The sequence below is a fragment of the Fukomys damarensis genome, unplaced genomic scaffold, assembly GCF_012274545.1.
Source record: "Fukomys damarensis isolate Sample0158 unplaced genomic scaffold, DMR_v1.0_HiC HiC_scaffold_17, whole genome shotgun sequence".
In the NCBI taxonomy this organism is placed as follows: Eukaryota; Metazoa; Chordata; class Mammalia; order Rodentia; family Bathyergidae; genus Fukomys; species Fukomys damarensis.
Window position 1 is genome coordinate 4,912,880 of NW_022900929.1, and position 6,058 is coordinate 4,918,937.

The window sequence follows — 6,058 nt, forward strand, 5'->3', positions numbered from 1 at the left end:
TGCCGAGCCAGAGCTGGGGCGCTGCGCCTCGGGTTGGGAGGGGATGGAGGGAGCCTCGCTCTCGGGCTCGGACCCGCTTCTCCGAGTTGGGGCGGAACTTTGCGGCCTGACTCGCCATCTGCCGCCCGAGCGGGGAGGGTGGCCTCCTCTCCCGCCTCCTTTTCAGCCTCAGCCTTTGCCCCACTTCGTTGTTTCTGGCCTCTTCCTTGTGCGCCCCGCATCCCATTGCCCCTTCTCTCGCTGGTCTTCTTTTCGCTCTGTTCTCTTTGCTAAGTAACTTTGTCTCCAGGCAGGGAACAAACAGTAATAATGCTGGCCTTGAGCTACGAGAAACTAAGCTGAGAGAATTGTACGGAGACGTGCCTGAGGGGTCTCGGGGTGCGGGGGACTGGTCATCTTTGGCAAGAGAGACCCTAATGCCAGCTGGTGGATTCGGAGCCTGCTTATTCAGCTCCATGTGTGATAGGAGCCGGAAGCTGCCTCTTCAAGGCTGCTCCAGATGGGCCGTGAGAGGAGTTAGTAGATGAGGTATCTGGAGAAGGAAGGATGAGTTATAGGACTGGAAGGGAGAAAAGCCATCTTGGGAAGTGAGTAAGAGGAAGTGACGTAAGAGAAGAGGAGGAGTGGGTCATTTGGCATCATTTGAAGTCCTTGGTTGTTGCTGGCAGAATGGAATGAGCAAAGTAGAAAATGCAGGGTTTTTTTCCTAATTAAAAGTAAATTGTAGAGTTGCAGACACCACGTTGGAAGTGTGCAGCAGGTGCTGTCTGAGCAGCACCTTCCCAAAGTTATCAGTTTGGTGGTGACAGTCGCACAGCTCTGGAAAGCCGGAGCAGACCCACCGGCCCGACAGTTGAGGAAACTCAAGTTTAGAAAGGTTCGGAGCTTGCCTGGATCTAACAGTTGTTTGACAGCATGGGGGCAGGAGCAGAATCCTGTCACCTGAGTTCCCTCGCAGGGTTCTTTACATTCTGCCATGCTCTTTTTTGTTGTTTTTTCCTACTTCGATCGAAGAATTCTGAAGACAGTTCAGAAATAATGGTGTAATGATCTATAGAGATTAAAGCTACCAAATACTGTAGTGTTGTATGTGACCAAAAGCCAGCACAACCAAAAAACGTAGACAACCTGTTGCAGTTTGTTCTAATTAGGATCGACTAGGTAATCTGGGGAGGGAGGAGGAAATTTCAAACCATTATGATTTTGTTTAAAGCCCTTAGGGTGTTTTTGTTTGGTTTTTTGAGACAAGGTCTTGCTATGTAGTTCAGGCTGGCCTTGAGCTCACTATTGTAACTCAGGCTGCTCTTGAACTTGTGGCAGTCCTCCTGCCTGAGCCACCTGAATGCTGGGATCACAGTGTGCAGCGTCATACCCAGCTAAAGCTTTTAGTATTTTGAAACCAGTAAGAAATGGCAGTGTTACAGGATTTTTTTGTTTGCTTTGGTTTGATTCTTTTGAGATAGAGTCTCACTTTGTAATTCAGGCTGACACTGATCTGTGTGTCCCTGGCCGGCCTTGAACTCAGCAGTCCTCCTGTCTCAGCCTCTGGAGTGCTGGGACTATAGGTATGCACCACTAGAGCCAGCATGTGTTACAGGATCTTATTCCTTATCTAAATTAGAGAAATTCTAAAACCTTTTCTAGTGCTTTTTCAGCTTTTCACTACTTATTACTTCAGAAGGAAGTCAAATATAGGAAAGCATTCTGGGTTTTTGTAGTTGTTTTTGTTGTTTTTGAGACAGGGTCTCATTATGTAGTCCAGGTTGGCCTCAAACTCGCTGCAGTCCTCCTGCCTTAGCCTCCTGATTGCTGGGGTCACAGGTGTGCACCATGTCTGCCTTGCTTGGGTGTTTTTGTTTTTGTGGTGGTCCTGGGGATCGAACTCACTGCCTTGCATTTGTGAGGCAGGTGGTGCCACCACTGAGCTAAATCGTCGGCCCGCTTGTTATTTTAAATGAGCTGCCAAGTTCCTCATATAATAGGGTATCACTCTGGCCTGAAATAAGACCTTTTCAGTTTTGAGAATCATGTGTTACTACTCACTCACCTGAAGTTACTAATGCAAGAGGTTTTTGTGTTGTCATCTTTTTTCTTTTTTTTTTTTTTTGAGACAGGGTCACACTGTGTAGTTCAAGCTGACCTTTGAACTCACTATGTAGCCCAGGCTGCCCTCAAATTCACAGCACTCCTCCTGCCTTAGCCTCCCCAGAGCTGGGATTACAAGCATGTGTTTTTAGTTGTTTGAGACAAGGTCTCGTCATGTAGTTCATGTAGTCTAGGCTAACCTCAAATGTATAGCACTTCTGCCTACTAATTATTTTAAAGCTACACTTGAAAAAAATAATAAATATTCCTATGGCTCCTCTTTTCTTCCCACTCTAAAATGTACCTTAGTACTGTAGAGGAAGATGATGGCTGGCAAGACCAAGGGTTTGCATCCAGAATCCTTGGGCGCGCTCTACTCAGGGACACTTGCAGACCATCTCTCTCAGCCAAGTCCATGTCAGCTATGCAGTGATTTCACTTGTTTTTTAAACACTTAATAACACAACATTCATTGCACTCCAACCTTCTTGTAATATGATCTCACGCTTTTCGTCATGATTCTTTTCCTAAAAGTGTGACTAAGTTTTATTTGCTTTTTATCATTTGTTTTGTTTTTGTTTTCTCAACTAGAACAGTGAAAAGAGCAAGAACAGCTGGTTGCGGACATCACCGTTTGGCCTGGTTAGTTCCCACCCTGGTTTCTGGAAGTAACACTGTGGAAAGCTTACGCTGGAGCACTTTTGGCTTTTTGAAGTGAAGTTACCAGTGAATAAGTGGCAGGTGGTCACTTTACTTAAGTGGAAATATCAGGGACTCAGTTTTTCCCGTGGCTGCCATGGCCTATATGAAGTTAGTGACATAACCATTTCTGTTTCAAATGACCTTTCTGAAAGGAATAGAATAGAGAAAGGGGCATGCTTTCTCAAGCCTTGTGTTTGAAGAATTCATGTTATGAAGTGTCTGGAGTTATTGATTGCTTTCATCCACTGTGTTTCTTTTCCAGGTGACAGTTACTGTTCTGGGAGATACTGTTCCCTTTGTCCTCATTTATAAGTTGAAGATGGTTTTTGAGTTTCCCTCAACCTTAAAGTTGGAGGCCATTCTGCCTGCTAAGCAAAGGATATGGTTGAGTAGGATACTGCCCAACAGCAGTGGCTAGTGGCAAGGAAACTGACCCACAGATGTGCTTAATGCATGCATGAGAGAAGCTGGCTGACTTCTGGTTTCTGGTGTGGGTTCTGTGGACAATGATACCATCGTGGGAAGAAAGTTAGAGAAGGAAAGAGCTCTGCCTTGGGTACTCATGAGTCTGAAAGGCCTTAAGGCAATTTAAGTGCAGGTCTGGGATGGAGACAGGTGAGGTGGAAGGAAAGGCTGTCCCACCAAAAACTCAGGGTGGCTGTGGTCCTGTGTGAGGCTGCCAGAACTTACCCCCTTGTTGGCAGCAACAGGGCAGGCTGCTTCCTGTTTACAGGGTTGGCCTGTTCCCTCTTAAGCTCATAATCAAGCATGGCCCTTTCATGAAGAAGGTAATGAGAGGGGGAGGGCTTTATAGATTGATGTTTGGGATAGGGTAGAGAAAAGATGAGGAAGTTAAGCAAGGGGTCTTGTTCACATTTTCATTTTTTTAGTAGAAATCACTACCTTTTAGATATTGAATTATTCAAGTTTGAGTTCAGAGACAGATTTTCAGTTTTTAAATAGGCCAGATCAGGTTGAGCATTGTGGCACATGCCTGCAATCATAGAATTGTGAGATCTGCACCAGCCTGAACTGCATAGTAAGACCTTGTCACAAAACAAAAACAAGGTACTGGATCAAATGCAAGCACTTATTTTGTTTCCCTTCTAAAATCCTCATAAAATGTCAAAGTTTTTTGTTTTGTTTTTATAAGAAAGAGCCTCACTATATAGTTCAGGCTGGCCTGGAATTTAATACGCAGCCCTGGCTGGTGTCAAACTTGCAGTGATCCTCTGCCTCAGCCTCCCAAGAGCTGGGATTAAAGGCGTATGTGTGCCACCACACCCAATTTAAAAAATTAAAAGATTTAAACCCATATATGGGGAAAAAAGAGAACCATGCAACAAAATTTGGGAGGTAGCAAGAGGTAAAGAAACTGAATCCTAAATTACTAATGGGAGAACCAGAGGCTTAGTTTAAACCAGAACCCCCAAGGCTCAGGACCTAAAAGCTCTAAAACTGAGGGGAGCAGGGTGGGATGAAAGTAAAGCTGCTCTGCTCCCAGCAGCAGACCGACCTCATCTCTGGAGGGCAAAGCAGAGTCTCCAGACTCAAACGCCAGGTACTGTTGGTGATGAGGACATGATGGAGAAATGAGGAAATAAGCAAATTCAGCTTTTTTTTTTTTTTTTTTAAGAAAATTATGGTTGCTAGTTTTTCCATTTGTCAATAAAAGAACCCAATTAAGATGATTTATTAGCGCAAATCTCATACTTTACCTGTTGCTCTGCCTCTGCCATTATTATGTCTGTCATGTTATCAGGCAAATCATGAAGTTTTTTATTTATTTTGGTGGTGCTAGAGGTTGAACCCAGCCCCTTTGCATTCTGCTACATCCCCAGCCCTTTCATTATTTTTATTTCAAGACAGGGTCTTGCTAAGTCACCATGTTCCCCAGGCTGGCTCCAACTTGCACTCCTCCCTCAACCTCCCAGAGTGATGAGATTATAGACATGAGCCACCATGCCTGCACATGAAGTAATTAAAAGCAAAATCTCCAAAGAGACATGCACACCTGATTTTTGGTGTTTGAGCTGAAAACAGCAGACAACACATACTTGTGCATATGTGAAGATCAAACTTCCCAGCAGGTGCTCCCCAGTGGGCTACAGCCCCAGCCTGTTGATGTCATCTTAACCACCTTTATAAGTGTATGCTCCTATACGGTGTCCACATCTCAAATATTTGGGGTGTTTTTACATCCATATTTTATTGAATGGAGTAGAGCATACTTTTGTAGACTTGGGATTGCTTAAAATTCTAGCTAGGGTATTTAATATTCTGAATCTCTGAAAGAACATCAAGCTTGATTGGCAGAGCCTAGTTTAAACAGATTTGGTCTGTGGGGAACACACCTGAGAACCAACATGTCTTAACACTCAAGGATCCGATGCTAAGACTCATTAATCTTGCCCAAGAGGCCCACTCCACATTCATTTTATAGGTAGTGCTAATAAGCATGCTGATTTGGTTTCCAAGTTGGAAATTATGAGAGGAGAGCTATTGGTAGGATAGTCACAGGAAAAGTGATAACTTTTAGCAAAATTTGAAAGATTTTTGGGGGTATTTTTGGTTGTTTTTGGTTTTGTTTGTGCTACAGATTGAGGCACTCTCCCATGAGCCCCCCAACTCCAGAAGATAGAAATGAAAGCTCTGCAGTCTGGCTTTTTTACATGAAACTGTCAGCTCAGAAAAATTTGCCCTGTTTTAAAACACAGGAAGGTATACAAGAATGATTTTTTTTTAAATCAGAAATAGTCCCTGCATGCACAAGGCCTTGAGTCAATCCATGTACCAAAAGAAAACAAAAAATCAGAAATAGTGAGGGGGTGAAAGGGTTTGTTTCCTAAAATAGCAAACCTTAGTTATCTGGAGAGTATTTTCTTGCACACCAATTTCACAAAAGTTCTGAGTTGCTGGTTTTTTGAGGTAGGGTCTTGCTTTGTAGTTCAAGCTTTGAACTTGTGGCGATCCTTCTGCTGCCTCAGCCTCCGGAGTGGTAAGATTACAAGCACATGCCACCAGGATCAGCTAAATGTTTACAGGTTTTGGTAATAGATTGCTTCACTGAAATAATTCCATGTTGTTGTTGTTGTTGTTGTTGTTGTGATACTGGGAATTAAACACTAAGCCATATGCTCAGCCCTTTTTATTTATTTTGAAACAGAATCCTGAACTTGTAGTCCTTCTGCCCCAAATGTACCACCTTGCAAAGAAAATATTAGCTGTACAAATACTTATTGTTGTTTGGCTTTTTTTTTTTTTTTTTTTT